The sequence below is a fragment of the Perognathus longimembris genome, chromosome 13 (genome assembly GCF_023159225.1).
Source record: "Perognathus longimembris pacificus isolate PPM17 chromosome 13, ASM2315922v1, whole genome shotgun sequence".
NCBI classification, from domain to species: Eukaryota; Metazoa; Chordata; class Mammalia; order Rodentia; family Heteromyidae; genus Perognathus; species Perognathus longimembris.
In genome coordinates this window covers 20,441,558-20,459,477 of record NC_063173.1, presented here as the reverse complement: position 1 = coordinate 20,459,477, position 17,920 = coordinate 20,441,558, and the positions used below count along the sequence as shown (strand labels likewise).

Genomic DNA, 17,920 nt, shown 5'->3' with positions numbered 1-17,920 from the left:
CTTCCAACTAGCACACTGGTGCCTATCCTGCCTGGAAAAACCATGCCCAAGAGTAAAATTCGAAGACCATAGCAAGCATTGCAAGGGAAGAGGAAGAGGAAATGATAAGAAATCCTCATTCAAGGAAGCTGTGAAAACTGAGCAAGCAAGGTCTCTCTGAGCTTGCTGGCATCCAGGGCAAAGGGGGAAAGAGCAACCCTCCTTATATGAGACCAGGGGGTTTGAGGAGGCTCATGGGGCAGACAGAGCAAGGAGAGGCATCTATGGAGAGGTCCTCTCTATGGGACTTGAGTAAAGCTTTGCTGAATGGTTCTGGGAAAACAAGCTTTGGAAAAGAATAAAAGGTTCTCTTATTTTTAAAATAAGATCTTAGTGTTAGGAAGAGGGGAAGAAGTGAGAATAATGGGGAGGGGGGAGGGCAGAGATTGACTGGGATATGTCACAATGAAATTCTCCCTTGTGCATGGCATTCATAAGCTGCTTTGTTGAATGGTAACTCCTTTGTCGAACTACTTAAAGATAATTGTAAAAAAAAGAAAAAGTCTTCCTGACATAGCTAGTGTATGCAATTTAAAAAACAAACAAACTGGGACTCCAGTGACAGCTCAGCTTTCCTCTTACCCTCGAGTGTCAACCAAGTGTGACAGCTGGACAGGGTTCTGCTAAGACACAGGATGTCATTCAGGCAGCAGATTTTGATGAAGCAGCTTAATAATAGGGTATGCTTAGGAAAACGGGGACAACAGTCAACCATCTTGACTGCCGAGTCTAGTGGCTGCATGTTCATGGAATGACAGCTCCATAAACCCCAAACTCCCCGGGGAGGACACCTGTGTTACCCACAACCTCCACATGTCCACAACCCAGGAGTAGTGGGCCGTGGGTCCAGCGTGTGTTCCGGAAGAGTTGCTTTCCCTCCTCTGCCCAGGAAGACAGCAGGTAGCTCCTTGCCCCATTCTCCAGTGTTGGGTTGCTCTGATCTGTTCTGATGGTGGTAGCTTGTAAACAGAAGCAGGATGCCGATGGGGCCCTTGACCCTCCCTATATCCCTGTTGGATACTCCAACAGTCTATGGAGAGTTTAGCTGCTTTGTTGCACAACAAATGGATTTAGAGAAACTTCTCCAAGTGGAGCCAGATTATCGGTATTCATAGCAGGATTGGTCAATGAGCCTTTCTGTAGTCTCTAGTAGAAGACAGGATAGTGGAGACACAGGGAAAAATCTGAAGTCTTTACATATAATACGTCATTGACGTAGTTGGGGAAGTGAGTACTTGAATAAATGTATGATGCATTGCCAAGGCAACAGGCAAGGTCAGACTGACAGCTGTGTGAACCAGCAGCAGCAGGCTGCCACACTCCTGGAGGTGCTGGTGCCTTTGGGTGTCATTATGGATCATGTCCAGCAGGTGGCAGTCAAGTGCCTTCAGAAAGAAGTGCTCTTTTTATAGCATGGATAAAACACGAGGGAGAAATAACAAGCATAGGGCCTGTTGGGGCGGTGGGGAGGAGCAAGTAATGGAAGGGAAAGGACCAGGAGGAGGTGAGCTCCTAATCAGGAGTTGCATTTACTTGGTGGATGCATGGGCATGAATTTGTTCTGAGCAGGAAGGCATCCTGAAAACACTAGGTTGTCAGGGCTGAGAGATAGCTACATTTGTGGCACTTGCATTCAGTCCTATGGCATCTCGCCATGCTTGACCTAAAATGGGCATTTGGAGCTATGGGGCTGGATGGATGGTGGAGCATTATGGGAATCTGAACAGTCTTCCAATGTGGTGGATGGAAGACAGTCACCAGAATTCCAATCTCGGGCAGCACTGAGGCTTAGGAGGGTGAATCAGAGGTCTAATGAAGAATCACAAAATAGTTCCCCAAGGCCAAGCAGCAAAGGCACTCAGGAAACATTTGTGAAGAGAGTCATAAAGGGATGTCAGCTTGTCTTTGCCACATGCTCTATGAGCTATAGCATAAGGACAATTTACAATTTCACTGGTCCTGGGGGGTGGATTTATAGACTACTGATGGTATGGTGTAGGGATGTAGCCAGAACACAACTGACAGTGAAGCAGCTGCCCAAACTGAAGTGGAATGGAAGGGAGATGATCAAATCCTGACTCCATCAGGTATTCAAACCTTAGGTCCAACAAATAGGAGGGCTGTGACATTGGCCACAGTACCCAGTCTCTGTGTGTCTTAGCCTCCAAACCATATGGGAAGAATGCTAACATTTCCAGCCCTGAGTGATCATAGACTTAAAGGAGATATATTATGTGCTTAGAATGAGGTCTGGCATATATCAACTATGGTAACTATTATTATTTTCTCAGTAACCACAACAGAAGCCTTATTAGTCAGTGGCTAATGTTATCTTGCCCATTTTACAGATGAGGAAATTCAAGTCTGCCAGGGTAAATAACTTGAGCATGGCCGATAAATTTAGATTTAAAATCAGGTCAGTCTTAACTAAAACGTGTAATCTTTTCATGGCTTCCAGCCTGGACCATTGCATAGCCTCTATACAAAATAAGAAAGAGGCACAGGGATATAAAGATGCTTCAAACCGACCCAAAAGTCTGCCATGAAGCACTAATTCCATGGGAATTTATCATGTTATAGGGGAGAGAGAGGAGTGGGGGAGGGCAGGCCCATGTAAGTATGTGGTATAAGGGCTAAGTAATTCGGCTAATTTCTTCTCTCCTAGGCTTCCTGCCTATCTTTCAAGATGCCCCTCTGGAGTGCCATGTCCAGAGACAGTAAAGACTCTAGTCCTCCCAGTGTGTGTACTCACACATCATTTTTTTTTTTAATCTGGCACCTACTGGCCAAGGGTTCCATGGAACACATGAAAGAGAACCCTGCTCCACAAAACCACTCAAGACCAATGGGCCCCTCCCATGGGATCCTGCCTTTTCTCCCCACTAATTTCCCACCCAAAAGTGCTACCTTTGAAAACAGCCCCAGCTCTGAGTCTCCTACCTCAGGCCTTTTCCCATGAAAAGTAGCCAAGGACCTTTGCCTTCCCCTGGCCACTTGCCCTGCCCAGTGCCTGCTCTCTGGCCTGGCACTGCCCTCAGCCTCTTGGCACCCAGTGCATTCAACCCAATCCTCAGCCATCTGGAGTTTGAATCTCTCCGAAGGTGTTCCCTCCTGCCTGGGCCTGGGGTTTGTCTCCATTACCTAGAGGAAAACAAAGGAATCTAAAGCAACATGGAAAGCTCCCAAGTGCCCGGCACCAGTGGCTCACGCCTATAATCCTAGCTACTCAGGAGGCTGAGATCTGAGAATCACAGTTCCAAGCCAGCCAGGGCTAAAAAGTCCCTGTGAGACTCTCATCTCCAATTAACCACCAGAAAACTAGAAGTGGTGCTGTGGCTCAAAGTGGTAGAGCGCTAGCTTTGAGCAAAAGAGCTCAGGGACAGCACGCAGGCCCTGAGTTCAAACCCCATGACTGACAAAGAAAAAAGAAAGCTCCCAGGTGTCACCAATCCTGGGGCAGGGTTCAAGGTCTTGTTCTCCTCTGCACCCCAATTCCAAGTACAAAGAGGCACTCCATGTCCAGGGGTGGAGTGTGCTCTATTATCTGCCCCATCCCTCCTGCACTGTGGCTTCAGCTCTCTGAAGCACCCCTACTAGGCACAGTTTTCCCTCTGACCTCAGCCTCACTCTGCCCCTGCATCCCCAGAGACACAGGCTTATGCTTAGTAGCATAAAGAATGGATAAGTCATGCACAAGGGCCTGGCCTTCCTTTTTCTAGCTGTCTGTCTGTCTGTCTGAATATGCCACAGAGTAAGACAGTCTGGGCCCAAAGACATCAGGAAGAAAACTCTGCACCCACAAACTTAGTGCCTGAAGGTAAAGGACATTCTGGAAGACATCTGCATCTCGTTCTAAGGAAACAAAAGCATGCGCTGCTGTCATATGGTGGCAAAGGGGAGTCTCTGGCACGAGAGAGAGCACGGCGAATGGCCTTGGAAGGGACTCTGCTTTTCTGGTGGGAGCTGCTAGCAGACAGGCTAGATGGGTCCAGGGTAGGCTGAGGAGAGAAATGGTAAGGATATTCCACAGGAGGGAAAAGGGACACTGAGGGATCCTGCCTGGTGTGTGTGGCCTTCACTTTTACTTCACGGTGAAGTTCAAGGCTGCCTACATAGTGGGGGTGGCCCTGAGGACAGGCCAGGAAAGTGTTTTGGGGAGGAGTGGGGCCTGCAGAGTAGCACAGCCTGCCAGTGAGGCCAGGCACAAGCAAGGATCCAGGATTGGCCACTCAGCAAGTGAGCCCAGAAGGAGGTTACAGGTCCCCCCTAAGAACTGGGCTAGCCAGCACAGGCAGAATGAGACGGTGCTAGACACAGGAGAAGAGGTGAGACAGGCTGGCAGGCAGAGCAGTGCTTCCCGGAACCAAATCTCCGCACACATAGCTGTGTGTCCTGGGCCAGTCAGATGACTTCTAGAAGACACGGTTTCCTCCTATGTAAAAGGGGAAGGACTTCCGTCCCAGGATTGCTGGTAGATTGGGATATGCTGAATGTTTATGACTATGCCACTGAAAGAGAGGAGCTTGTGCTGGGTGAACAGGAAGGTGGAGACGCAAGCTCGGATTTGAAACTTGAGGAAGATGCTAAGGGATGGTGAGGCAGGGGTCAGGTGATGTGGGGCACACTGACTAGCCCCGCCTGTCCGCGCCCTGGAGGTGTATGGTTGTTGCGCCTTGGGAGTGAGGCCCTGAAGAGCCCCGCCTGCCTCAGTCCCTAGGGGCGTGCTTGCTTGCACTGCCTCCAGGAAGAGGGATCCTGGTTAGCCCCGCCTGCCTTCTGGGTCCGGAACTGGAAAGGTGGCTCTAGCTGGCCACGCCTCCCAGCCTTAAGACCATGTGCAACAAGATGGCTGCGGACAGTAACCTGGGGGCGGTCCTGCTAGTACTTAGGCCACCCCTTAGGGAGGTCCCATGGCCTTCCGCCCTTGACTGACAGCTTGGACCGCCAATCATCGCCCCTGGCTAGGTATGTTACACCCTCCTCTTCCTGCTGCCATTGCCCATACTTAAGATCGGGTCTGCCCCACTAAAACTGAGAGCAGTCTTGAACCTCTCCCGAGTCATCTGATTGTCCAACTGCCGGTGAAAGGTTAGGTTGGGCTGGGTGCGGGTGACTCGCGGCTTGTTACCTATTCTGGGTTCACCCTCGGCGGGGTGCGCTTCCTGGCCTTTCCCGCTGGTTGGGAGAGCACCCGGGGTGCAGGGACCCCTTGCAAGGTGAGACAGGAGGAACTGATGGTGAGTGATCTTGGGGCACCAGGAGGCTTTTGGTGAGGGGGACCAGGCGGTATCGTGGGTTAGCTCTGCAGCAGGAAGCATGAGGACTCCTCAGAATGTGGAAGGTGGGTGGAATGTGCAGAGCCCAGCCCTTCATTTCACCAAAACACAGACCGAGAAGCCTCCAGGAAAGCTGGGACTAGGATAATGAAGAAGCTAAGTCAGTGGGTGGCAGGTGACAGAATTTTGGAGTTGCTCAAGGAGATGAGAGGGAGAGAGCAAAGTACAATGGTTTTGCTCCCAAGGCGGCCACCCTCAGAAGCAAAGGAAAAGCCAGTGGGCTGATGGCTGCTGATGACCAGTGACACTGCAACACCTAGCGAAGGGACACAGGGCACCTCAAGTTCCATCAACACCCCCGAGCCTTCAAGCAACGCATCAAACACACATGTGGCACACAGAGGTGCCAGGTGACTCCCGCGTGAAGGAACTGGTAAAGTGGGTAAATTTCCACTCCAAACGACATGTGGTCACAAGCTTTCGATTTGGGCTGACTTGGTAATAATGAAGACACTGTGGATGTGCTGGCCGCACTCGCTCATTCACCTCGCAGTAAATATTTGCTGAGGGCACCCGAGTGCCAGGCACTGTCCTCCCCAGCGAGGCTGGGATGGGGCAGGGAGACCAACCCTTGTCCTTGCTTGGTACACAGCCTGGTGAGGATGGGAAGCAAAGGAAACGCGAAGTAAATCGTGTCAGATGAATGCTTGGGAGGGGTGGGGAGGAGGGCTGGAGATGAGGGCAGGCAACATGTCATCCCAGGGGCTGTGTTGAGGCAGGATGTGGGAGGTGAGACAGGCCAATGCTGAGTGGCCATGGCCGGCTGATGACAGCTATTCCTTGAATGTTCTGCAGGAAAGAGTGACAGGATTTCCTGACTGTAGATTCCCAGTCTGTGGGCTTCACAAGGCCTCCTGCCACCACCACCTTTGAGGGTCTGAGTCCCCTCTGCATTCCACGTGTCAGGCACCTGTGTGAGTGATGGCTGGAGAGAGAGGCGCCTTTTTGTCCCCATCCTCCAGGGCACGAGTGGCTGGTTTGGGATGTGTGAGGTGGGGACGGGGAGAGATGACCTCAAAGAACACACAGCTGCACGTGGAGGTGGCAGACACGAGGAAGACCCCTGCCTCTCTGCCCTTCGGGACCAGTGCCCATCCCAGGAGACCAGCACACAGATGCCCAGGGCAGTGCCTGCCCTGACAGCCCAGTCTGTCCTTAAATGGCCTCTGGGGAAGGCACTGATATCAACATGGCAGAGATGACGTGAGTCACAGACATGAAGCAACTTGTATGAGATCTGCTCAGCTCGAAGGGACAGAAGAAAGACTGGAATCCAGAGATGCTCAATTCCAGGGCCTGGACTCTTGGCACATACTTTTGTTGCTTCAGTGACTCAGCACATAAAAAGTGAAAGCTGTGTCCCAAGTGGGGGAAGCAGGGCAGGACAGGACAGGACAGGCACACACCCACGGCCCCTGTCCCCAGTGCCAGGCTGCCCGAACCAGTAACAAGTGCAGTTACCCAGAGTGCACGCGTAGGCGGTGGGGGAACAAGCAGATCTGTTTAGAGGGTCGACTAAAGGTTAACAAGATGATGCTTCTGCTTCAACTCTGCACGACCGACAACTTTCCTAAGACACACTTGGCCTTGTGCCTGCCTGCAAGCACAGTGTGAGCAAGAAGCCTTCATCTTGTGATGGATCTCTGGGGTTTGATGCCCTGTGTAGAAGATATTGGTCTGCATGCACCCTGACCTCGGGAACGACCTACAAGTTCCTCTTAACTAAAACAGACTTGGCTTGCTTTCTTTCATTTCTCTTTCCTGTATGAGGAGTTAAAAAATCAGTTTTATTTTTTTCTGAGCTTAGGTTGGGAGAGGTCAGTTCTGGAGTCTAAGGGTCTAAACAGATCTGAGGTGTGCATCTTGAGAAAACTTTCTGAGAAAAATACTCAGCACAGGATCAGAACAAAAATAATAAAACAAGATGTGGAACAGCAGAAGCCACATACTGAGCTTTTCTTTCTTTCCTTTTTTTTCTTTTTTGACAGTCCTGGGGCTTGAACTCAGGGCCTGAGCACTGTCCCTGAGCCTCTTTGGCTCAAAGCTAGCACTCTACCACTTGAGCCACAGGGACACTTCCCCCATTTTCAGTTTATGTGGTACTGAGGAATTGAACCAGGGCTTCATGCATGTGAGGCAAGCACTCTACCATTAGGCCTAGGTCTTTTATTTGGAGAGAAGCTTCATTTAGTTCTCAAAGAGCTAGCTAACTGAGGAAGTCAGGTAACTGTTTGCCCCACAACTCATTCTGAGGCCACCAGGACTGAATCAGGAATGATGGGTCGGAGAGCCCTGTGACAGGAAAAGGAGGACTTTCTGTTCTGGATTAAAACAAATCCAAACCCAAACCTTCCAGAAAGGAAAATATGTCAGATGAAAATAAGTAAAGAATAGAAATAGGAAGTCACAAAAGGATGAGATACAAAGACCAATAAATTCATGAAGACACATGATCAAGATATAATAAATAATGAGATGTCACGGCCACCGCCCACAACAGCAGTGATCATGCCCCTACAGACAATATCAAATATCAATGAAGGTGTCATGAATGGGCATTTGCATCTTATACATCAGGATGTAAACTTGTACCAATTTTCTAAAAGAAATCTAGCATTAGGTATCAAAAGCTTTGAAAAGATTTATTCCTTTGGAAAGGGCAATTGCATGTGTAATTCAATTAAATGTATGTCTAAGGATATTGCCTGTTACGTAGTATTCATTTCATAACACTTGTCTATATGAATATAGATGCAATATATGTATATCAATGAATACCTGCAGATTTCTTACAGTGTTATAATAAAGAATAATCAAAACCATCTAACTGTTCTTCTGCAGAGGACTAGTGAAATAAATTATAGGTATATTTAAGACGAAGACATCTTGTTTCTCTGAAAGCAGATTCAGTTTAAAAAAATCTCTGGCTTCTACTATAAATCCTTAGGTTAAAAAGTTATTTCTAAGATAAATGAAACCATGTCTTTTTATTTCTGGTGTGACCTAAGGTTTCTTTAGTGAAATTCTAAGCTAGCACACACATGCATGTGCACTCTGTCTCACTTTCAAACATACAACACAAAACAAGGCAGGTAAGCATCTTCTATGTAGTTTAGGATAGTCTCAAACCTGTGACGTTCCTACTTTATCACCCAAGTGCTGGGTTTACAAGCATTTGCCACCATGACCACATCTAAACAAATGACTCGTGAAATAAAATTTATTAGTAATATAACCTACCAATGTTTATAATTTCAAAAACATTCAATATAAAACTCTGACTCTAATTAAAGGAGAAATTAATTAAGATTGGTTAAAATAAGATGATAAATAAACCAGTATGTAGGCACCAAAGCATGGTGACACCAGACAACAAGAGAAATAACCTAATGAAATGCTCGACCTTTTCATAGTAAATGGATACTCTTATACTTGGCATTTATATTCCTAGAAGATATATTGTATATCAACATTATTTATGTGTAAAGTGAAGTCAGACTCAAGGCTCAGATCACAATAATCAAAGGCTTGCTTACATAAATGTCCACTGAAAACATACACTGGTGTACACAGACATTCCTTTATTCCCCAAGCATTATATGTAGCATCTTTAACCCCTTCCCCTACATAAAAACCCTGTTGGGGTCACTTTGACAGCCAAATCACCACACATTTCCAAGATGTCCTACAGGGGGCGCCATGAACCCATTCAGAGGCATTAGCATGATTCAACCTACTCTTCTATAGGCAAAAAGAAAGTTACCCTAAGCCATATAGAAAATCAATGGTCTATAGGACTAGAAAAGGAGGAGAAAGAGGCAGTGAAGGAAGAAGGAAATTGCTCTGCTGATATTTCTACTTATCCCTGTAAACATTGTGCCAGGCACTTTCTGTTATACCCATACAGGCTCTCTCTCACCTAATCCGGCAACCTTGCAGGGTATTACTATCATCATTCTTTTTTTTTTTTTTTTTCAGATAAAGATGCAGTAGTTTATGGAGGTTAAGGCACTGCTCAGAGCTCCATTTTTGGAAGTGATACAGGGAGATGTTACCCAGTGCTTTTTCTATTGCTTCAAGCTGCTTCTCCTCCAGGTCTCTGACCGCCCCCCCCCCCCACCTTTGGGACCAGAACCTTCACTTTGCTGTTTATGTCTGTTGAAAATGTGACTGAGAGGCATACTATCTGAAAAGCAGCTCCCCAAGATATCGATGGTTCAACCTAGGCATTCTAGCAAAAACCCAACCTGAACCATCAGTTGCTATTGAGAGAAATAGGTATTTGGCTCCTGCAGCCCCAATTTTGGAAGGCTGGTTGGTCATCCCATTGTCACAGTTAGAGACTCACTCAACACTGCATTGAGATTAGAAGGAGTGATCTAGTGTTACATTTCATGGGCATCCAACTTCTACTTTCAGGCCCTAGAGCCATGGCTACGTACTTTAAATAAGCCTCTTGTGGTAGACATGGTGTTCAGAAAACAAAATCTTAATAGCCTGTGTTTGTCACCTTCACCTAATCCTATCACGTTAGGAGTCCGGTGCAGCCTGGCAAGGCTCAGAGGAACCCATTTGCTGGTGACAGGGCCGAGGCCTCTGCCCTGCAGTCCGTCCTGTCAAAAAACAAACTCTGAAGAGGTTTCATGGGAAATGGTTCCACTCAGACTCCTGTCAAATGATTTCTTGCAAAGTAAGTTAAATCAGGGCCAGCTCAAGCCTGGTGCACCATGGGCCTATTTTTAGCACTATGCAGGGAAGGTTGTGAGATATTCAAGCACCAGAGCTCAGTGCACATACTGCCTGCGCTCAGATCTTCTCTGCCTTCACTGGTATGTCTCCGGATGAGCGTGGGCCTCCTTGTTTCTTCACTGGTGAGATGAGGATCATGAGAGCAAGCACCTCACCGGGAGGCTGAGAATAGCACATAAGACAATTCATGAAAGGCGCTTATGACACCTGGCACATGGCAAGAGGCTCACTGAGCAGATGTCTCCCCTACTAAGCATTACTATCCTGCTGTTTGCCCTGTCCTATGAAGAATGGCTGGAGGCACTGGGGAACACTGGAAGGACATAAAGGAAGTGGGAAAGGGATGGAGCATGAGCCCAGTAGCACCACTTTCAAACTTCTGAAGTAGAACCATGACAGGCCTGCAGACCTTTGTTCTGTGTGGCTACCAAGGCAGAACTAGGTTAATGAGGAAAGTGCCAAGAGGCAGACTGGAAGTCAGAATAAAGAAGACTTTTCTGCACACCCAAGATATCCATAAAGGAAACAAGCAGGATGCTTGGTGTGTAGATGCCCGAGTGGGGCATATACCTGGGCTTTCCTGTGCCACTGGCCAGGAGAGGTGGGCTCTGATGTCACTTCCCCCTGGATCATTCTATCACTGATAATGAACAAGAAAGTGCTGACAGCCCAGGTGTGGCTGCTCAGCCTGAAGAATGGACTTTGGACCGGCGTTTAGGACTTTCACTTATTGCTCTGAGTACCATTTATTATTGGTGATCAACAACAGCTCAAGGAACCAAAAACTTCTTTTTTTGACCATACTACTTAAGCTACATTCCTAGCCTCTTTTGCTTTAGTGCACATTTCAGACAAGGTCTCGAACTTTCTCTCCAGACTGTGATCCTGATCCTCTTACTTCTGCTTCTCAGATAACTTGGATTAGAAGAGTGTTCCTACCATACCAGACCATATATATATATATATATATATATATATTTTTTTTTTTTTTAGATAAATTTTTGCTGGTCCTGGTGCTTGAACTCAGGGACTGGGCATTGTTCCTGAGCCTCTTTGTGCTCAAACGCCACTTGTAGCTTTTTCTGAGCACTGTAGTTTATTGGAGTTTCTTTTTTATGTTTTTGATTCAGTCTCACAGTTTTCTGTCCTGGCTGACTTTGAACTGCAATCCTCAGATCTCAGCCTCCTAAGTAGCTAGGATTACAGGCATGAGCCACCAGCTCCCAGCTCCCGAAATATTCTTAAATAGCAATCCTCCTATTTCTACTTCTTCTGTAGCTGAGATTACCGATGTGTGTCAGTATGTTTGGCCCCTCCAAAAGCATTTGTGGAATACCTGCTTGGTGCTGAGGCAGTAATCAGATAGTATGAAATGACCAGGAGGGCAGCAAGTAACATCTTACTTTATAGACAATATCAGTTATATGTGTCATTCTGATCTGGATGCACTCAATGAGGAACTGATCAGGCCTGCTAGCTCCACAGGCTGTGACTGGCCCAGTAAATCTGGAGGTCATTTCTTTATCACTCAACCACAGACACAAACAAGCCCCTGACCTGGAGCTTGCCAGCATGCCTCCTGGCCCAGAGTTGCAGATGCACACCAAGAAAGATGCTGAGACAAGAAAGAGGCAGAGGCAAGGTGGGATGGGGGGGCGGGGGCCTGCTACCGGGAATATGGTTCAGAGATAAAGCATCGAGGAGGTGGCTGCTGTCCATCATGGGATACTGTTATCTTTACAAACTATAAAAACTAAAATTAGACCTAAAAGTAGAAACTATGAATTATAAACATTTGTATCCATGCAAAACAAGTACAAGTCCAGGGTGGTGGGGGGTGGGGAAAGCATAATTCCCAAACTACAGCTCATCAGCTATTTTCGTAATATTTTCCTGTGTACTTGTTACTACCAATTCATTTCTCTCAACTCTGAGAACTTAGGGGGTAAAAACATGCAGGGAGATGGCCATGGGGATTATGCTGTGTACTCATTAAATTACGTGCCATCTGGCAACACCTAACAACATGTTTGAGATCTGTTATCCAGGCTGGCTAGGATCTCACCAAGGAAGAAGACAGAGCAGCTCTTCTCGGGGAGAGGGCACTCAGTGATTGATATCAAGGCTCTAGTTTGGGATCTAAGCTGCAGGATTTGTCCCCACCTCCCACCTCCTCTGCAGTGGCAGTGTGTCACTGTCCTTCACTCTCTGTTTGGCTGTCTTATCTGTAGCCAAATCCTACTGTTTCTTTCTCCTCCACAGTTGCTCCTCCCTGATTTTTCTTTTCCCTGCTGACTGCTTCAGCCTTAACGTAGGCTCAGACCACATCTCTCCTGGCCTACTCACATCCTCTAACCCTCTGGCCTCCAGCACTATCCAGAAGTGACTGCACAGGTCATCCTTTCTTGAGAGGTTCCCTAAGGTCCCTCTATAGCTTCCAGAGCCCACTCTGGTCCAGACACTATGCCCAGTCTATACACAATGACAAAAAAGGCCACAGGTGCCATCTCGCATGCCAGCTCTATTCCATCAACACTGGCTAGCAGGATTGATTATTCTTATTCTGTCTAGGGTAGCATCAGAGGGATGGGAGTGTGGCATTCATGCCACCCACATCCTACCTGAATAAAGGGCAGGGTATTCCACAGATTCCAGGGGTGCCTGGCTTCAGTCTGCACCCCACTCCTTCATGTATTCCTAGGAAATCTTCCAGTGACCTCCCAAACCTGTCCAAGCTCATATTCACTGCCACCCATGTCCCACTGCCCCCTGCTTGCTCTCATCCCAACACCCAGCCAGTGTGGGGAACCTTTTTCATTAGAAAACTCTAGAGCATTAACAAAGCTCTCCCAGTGGGTCAGAGAGCAATGGAATTCACCTTGGCCTTGGCATCCAAATACACTGATTCCAGAATGCCCCACTCATACCACTCCTCTCACTCAATGAATCTGTGGTATACATATAACTTGCTCTACTTATATGGCAATGTTTCGACCATCTCAGCCTCTGTGTCTTTTGAGACTGTGAACCCCTGTGGGAGGGGGGTTGAAGTCACATCTGTTTAATTCACGGGCTCCTGAACATAGCATAACACAGTGGGACACAGTTGCAGAAGAGCAGAGACCCTTGTCTGCCTCCATCATGACTCATTATGCGTCCCCTGGCAACATTTCCTTCTAGATCTCGACTTCCCACTTACAGCAAGACGTAGTTGAACTATAGGGTTTCCAAGGTTCTTTCCAGTTTGAACACATAGAAGAACACGAGCCAAAATACACAGGACTTTTCATGGCTGTGTGGGTAATAATAACCCAGCCCTGCACTCAGTGAGATTGCACACCACTGCTCCTTCAAGTGGCACAGATCTGCCATTGCGATGACTGCAGATCCTTAAGGGGCACTTAGTGCTCTGGGATGATGTTTGTGCAGTGAAGTATGATGGACAATGAAGAGTGAATTTATCTCCCTTTGAGAACGTAAGTACACCATTCTATATTTATACCTTCCACCTCCTAATTTAGATGGGAAGAACTTTTTTCTGATCAGCCTTCACTTGCCAATAATTCTGTTCTACATGTAAATGAAGAATGGAAGTCATATAAGTTCACAGATTGAATGGATGGCTGATTTACAAAGCCCTTAAGAATATGGCTGCAGGCCGATGCTGGCAACCCCATAATTAGATATGGCATGCTCTGCGATGATGTATTTTTTACTGTTTTTTTAATAACTCAGTCCTCCTTCTGGGATGAGGGGAAAAATGGAATGTGTTAAAAATAAATTGAGATTTAGTGGCTTTTCAGCCTTCTGCTGCTTGTTGCTCAAAATATTCTATAAATAAAAGAAGCCCTGCCCTATAGTGCACTGTAAACACCCACAGACACTCAGAGCCAAATTCTTCCAATTATGACCCTGTGCCTGTTGCCAAGCTACTGCAAGGACCTACTTGAAAGGCAGCCATCTAGGCCATTTCCTGATTAAGCTGCCCTGTAGCAAGGAACCGGGGCCTGCTGCTTTGCCATCCTATCTGGCCTCAAATAATCATTCCATGTTCTTGAAATTAAGCCTTTTCCTTGTGATAGAATTACAATTCAGAGGTTAGTGCAAAACTAAGCATCTGCCCATCTATCCATCTGCCTGTGTGTGTGTGTGTGTGTGTGTGTGTGTGTGTGTGTGTGTGTGTGTGTGTGTATGTATGTGTGTTGAAGATCTAAAATCAGGTAGCAGATGTGAATGCACCGCAGTAGTTCATTGTGTTGAGCAAATCAAGGTCAAACAAAAGTAGGTCAGCTATCCACAGGATAGGTGAGTCAGAAGCAGCCTATCCTTCTGCAGAGTACTTTCCTCTCTCAACAGCTGGGGTCACCCATTGTTCACTGAAGAGGCCAAAATGGTCATTTATTGTACCCTAAGAGGGGCAGAGTGGCTGGTATTCAGTGCTGGGCTAACTGTTTTGCCTTTCATGTGCCCATGCAAGAGTCAGGACTGCTCTGCTACCAGGTGCTCCTGCAGCTTCCTCAAGCCCTAAAAGAATTGTGTGGAGAGAATCAGGAGATTGCCATGTGCCACATTCTCACTGAGAGAGAGAGAAAAAAATTACCTTCAGCTCCTTAGAAACCAGAATGCTCAATGCAGCACTGAGCAAAATGGGCTCTGGCTGGAAATGAAGCAGCCTCCTTTCCCACATGAGGAGCTTCATTCACTATAGGCTCAACTAATTCAGACTTTGAGAGCAGCACTTGAGACCTTCAAAAGGCCCTGGAACATGGGTCCCAGGACAGGAACTTCTACTCTTAATGGAGCGAGCACCTCCCAAAAGAGAACTGAAGGGTACTGTGTAGTCATGCTTTTTAAATGAAAAATTAGGACCTGTATTCCTAGTGAGGCAGAATTTTGAAAATCAGGACCCCTGAAGTACTTGGAATATAAGGGTCACAAAGCATTGAGTCTTCTTGGAGAGGTCTACCCTACATATCCAGTCCATAGGTGTTTCCTATGACTCGTCCACTACCCTCAATTATTACCATCAGCCTGTGTGTTTGTGTCTGCTTTGATTAAATATGATCATCAAGAGAGCAATGGGGGGCTGGGGATATGGCCTAGTGGCAAGAGTGCCTGCCTCATATACATGAGGCCCTGGGTTCGATTCCCCAGCACCACGTATACAGAAAATGGCCAGAACTGGCGCTGTGGCTCAAGTGGCAGAGTGCTAGCCTTGAGCAAAAAGAAGCCAGGGACAGTGCTCAGGCCCAGAGTCCAAGCCCCAGGACTGGCAAAAAAAAAAAAAGAGAGAGAGAGAGAGAGCAATGGGCTGGGGGCATGGCTCAAGTGGTAGAGTGCCAACCAAGCAGGTGTGAAATCCTGAGCTCAAATCCTACTACAGATGCATACATACACACATATATATGTACATTTAATTTTTTACTTAATTTTTATTGTTATTATAAAGGTGCTTATATATAAGTCAGGTGAAGAGTACATTTCTTTTTGGACAATGTCACCCCTTCCCTCATTCTCTTCCAGCTTTTCCCTTCTACACCCCACCCATAAGTCCTACAGTGTTCATTTTCAACATAATGACTAGTGAGTACCACTGCTCTATTTGTTCATCCTTTTCCCCTCCACTTCTGTGCCTCTCCTTACACTCTCAAGGACAGATAAATGAAAAAGACAAAAAGAAAACAAAAACAGCATCAAAGGGGGGAAAAAAACACCTCTTATCCTCATTCCCTGGAGTTCATTTTGATAAATAACATTTTATATGATCAGATGCATTGCATCTTTGTGATTATCTCCTAAAAGTATCCTTCAAAAAGTCTTTGTTCCCTGTGGTTTTACCCCTGATGTCACTGTAACTGATTTTGGTATCCTGGATATTGTATATACATTTATCAGAAGTAGGGAAGGGAAGGGGAACATCAAAATAGAGAGGCAAAGGGTAAAAGGTGAACCAATGCAACAGCAATATTTATAAAACTATATGCTGTAAACCAAATGTACAACTCGGGGTTGGGGGGAGGGAACTGGGGAAGGGGGAAGGTGAGAGAAAAATGAGTGAGGAGGTAATAAGTCTGTTAAGAAAGGTACTCACTGCCTTACATATGAAACCCTCTGTACATCACTTTGGCAATAAATAAATCAACTTAAAACAAAAAACAAAAAAATATAGTTGTGTGCAGTACCCCACACCTTTTACCCCAGTGAAAAGGGAAGCAAAATAGGAAGCCCAGGAATAAAGCAGACCTTATCCTAAAAACAACCGGTGCAACAAGGGACTGAGAAAATGTCTCAAGTGGAAGAGTGTCTACTTAGCCAGCACAAAATCATGAGTTTGAATCCCAGTCCTGACCCAAAACAAAAACAAAAACAAAAAACGAGAGAGAGCAAGAGACTCTTCCTTGTTCTTCGTTTGTTTTCAGAGCCACTGGAACCATCACTGGTGTTTAGGATGTGCTCAATAAATACTCACTGGAGAAGTGCATGCTTGCCAGACCTTTGCCAGGGCATCATGCAGACCATGTTCCCACAGCCCCACAACAGTGCCACCACGCAGAGCCACTGGGCCTCCAGCGCGTTGAGAAACATCAAGGCTCAAAGAAGATCCATGCTTTGCCCAGGGTTGCATGTTTTAAAAAGTGATTGAATTGAAATCCAAAGCAAAGCATGGAAAGTTGGAATTCTAACTTTGGAATAAGCATCCATTGCCTTTCTAATTTAGAGAAGGCAAGGAGAGAGAGAGAGAGAGAGAGAGAGAGAGAGAGAGAGAGAGAGAGAGATAGAGAGAGAGAGAGAGAGGAGAGACTGTTTTAGAGGAAAACTTGCTTGTGGGAAAGAGCTTTGGAGCAGGGTGGAGCACTACCTCCGCATTAGCTGTGTGGCCCTGGGCTGGGTGGAGTGGAACGGGGCGGGCAGGGGCCAGGACAGTGATGACTACGGCAGCAGGGTGCTACTATTTACTTACAGCACAATGTCTGACACATAGTGAGCAAGTACTTTCATGCTTATGAAATAACATATGTTTTTCGTTTAAAGTTTACAACGCTATGAACTCTCTCTGTATGATCTCCATTTTCCAGATTTGTAAAAAAAAGTGGAAGAGACAAAGTGGCATTTCCAAGGGCCATAGACAGTTGTGATTCCATCCAGATCTGTGCAGCTCTAAGTCTGGAAAGGACAACTGAATGCGTGTGAAATGTCTAACGCCATGCCTGGCACAGAGAGGCTCTCCAGTGTGACTGCTCATGTCACCCCTGTGGCATGGAAACCTTTGAAGGGAGAGGAGAGGTGGGAGGTGAGCATGTGGCTCTGCAGATGGTAGCATTTCACTTTACAGGACTCAACAAGCCTGACTGGGGACTCTGCACCCAGGCTCAGGAGATGGGAAGACACACCCTCCAGGAAGGACACCGAGGGACAGCCAGCGAGATGAGCAAGAATGTGTTCACTCCGAGAATGAAAAGATTTTCATCAAAACTTGAAGAGGAATGCATTTTTGGAAGAGTGTGTTTTGCAGCATGAAACATCATGGTGAAACCTAGGTCAGAATGCAAGCCTGTAGGCAGGCTGGCTCCCTGGTACTGAGGAAGGGCAAAGGCTCCTGGGCGTATGTAAAGTGAGGGAGACGCTAAACCTCTGCCCATCAGAAAACTCTGCCAGGGCCTCAACCTATGCATTCTAAAGACATAAGGAGAGAGAGAAAAAGACAAAGACACAGAGAGAGAGAGAGGCAGGAGGGAGAGAGGGGAAGGAAAGAAGGCAGGAAGGCAGGAAGGCAGGAAAGAAGGATGGAAGGAAGG

General features: G+C 46.8%; 1 protein-coding gene and 1 long non-coding RNA gene across 6 annotated transcripts in view; one reads left to right on the top strand and one right to left on the bottom strand.

The window, feature by feature from the left end:
• Positions 1-17,920, bottom strand: part of Arntl (aryl hydrocarbon receptor nuclear translocator like) — a 104,735-nt gene that overhangs the window by 46,123 nt on the left and 40,692 nt on the right. The gene's annotated exons all lie outside the window — the stretch shown is intronic.
• LOC125362145 lies at positions 4,509-17,054 on the top strand. Its single transcript, XR_007213028.1, has 3 exons — positions 4,509-4,648; positions 5,256-6,031; positions 17,044-17,054. It is a non-coding gene; the product is annotated as an uncharacterized LOC125362145 (long non-coding RNA).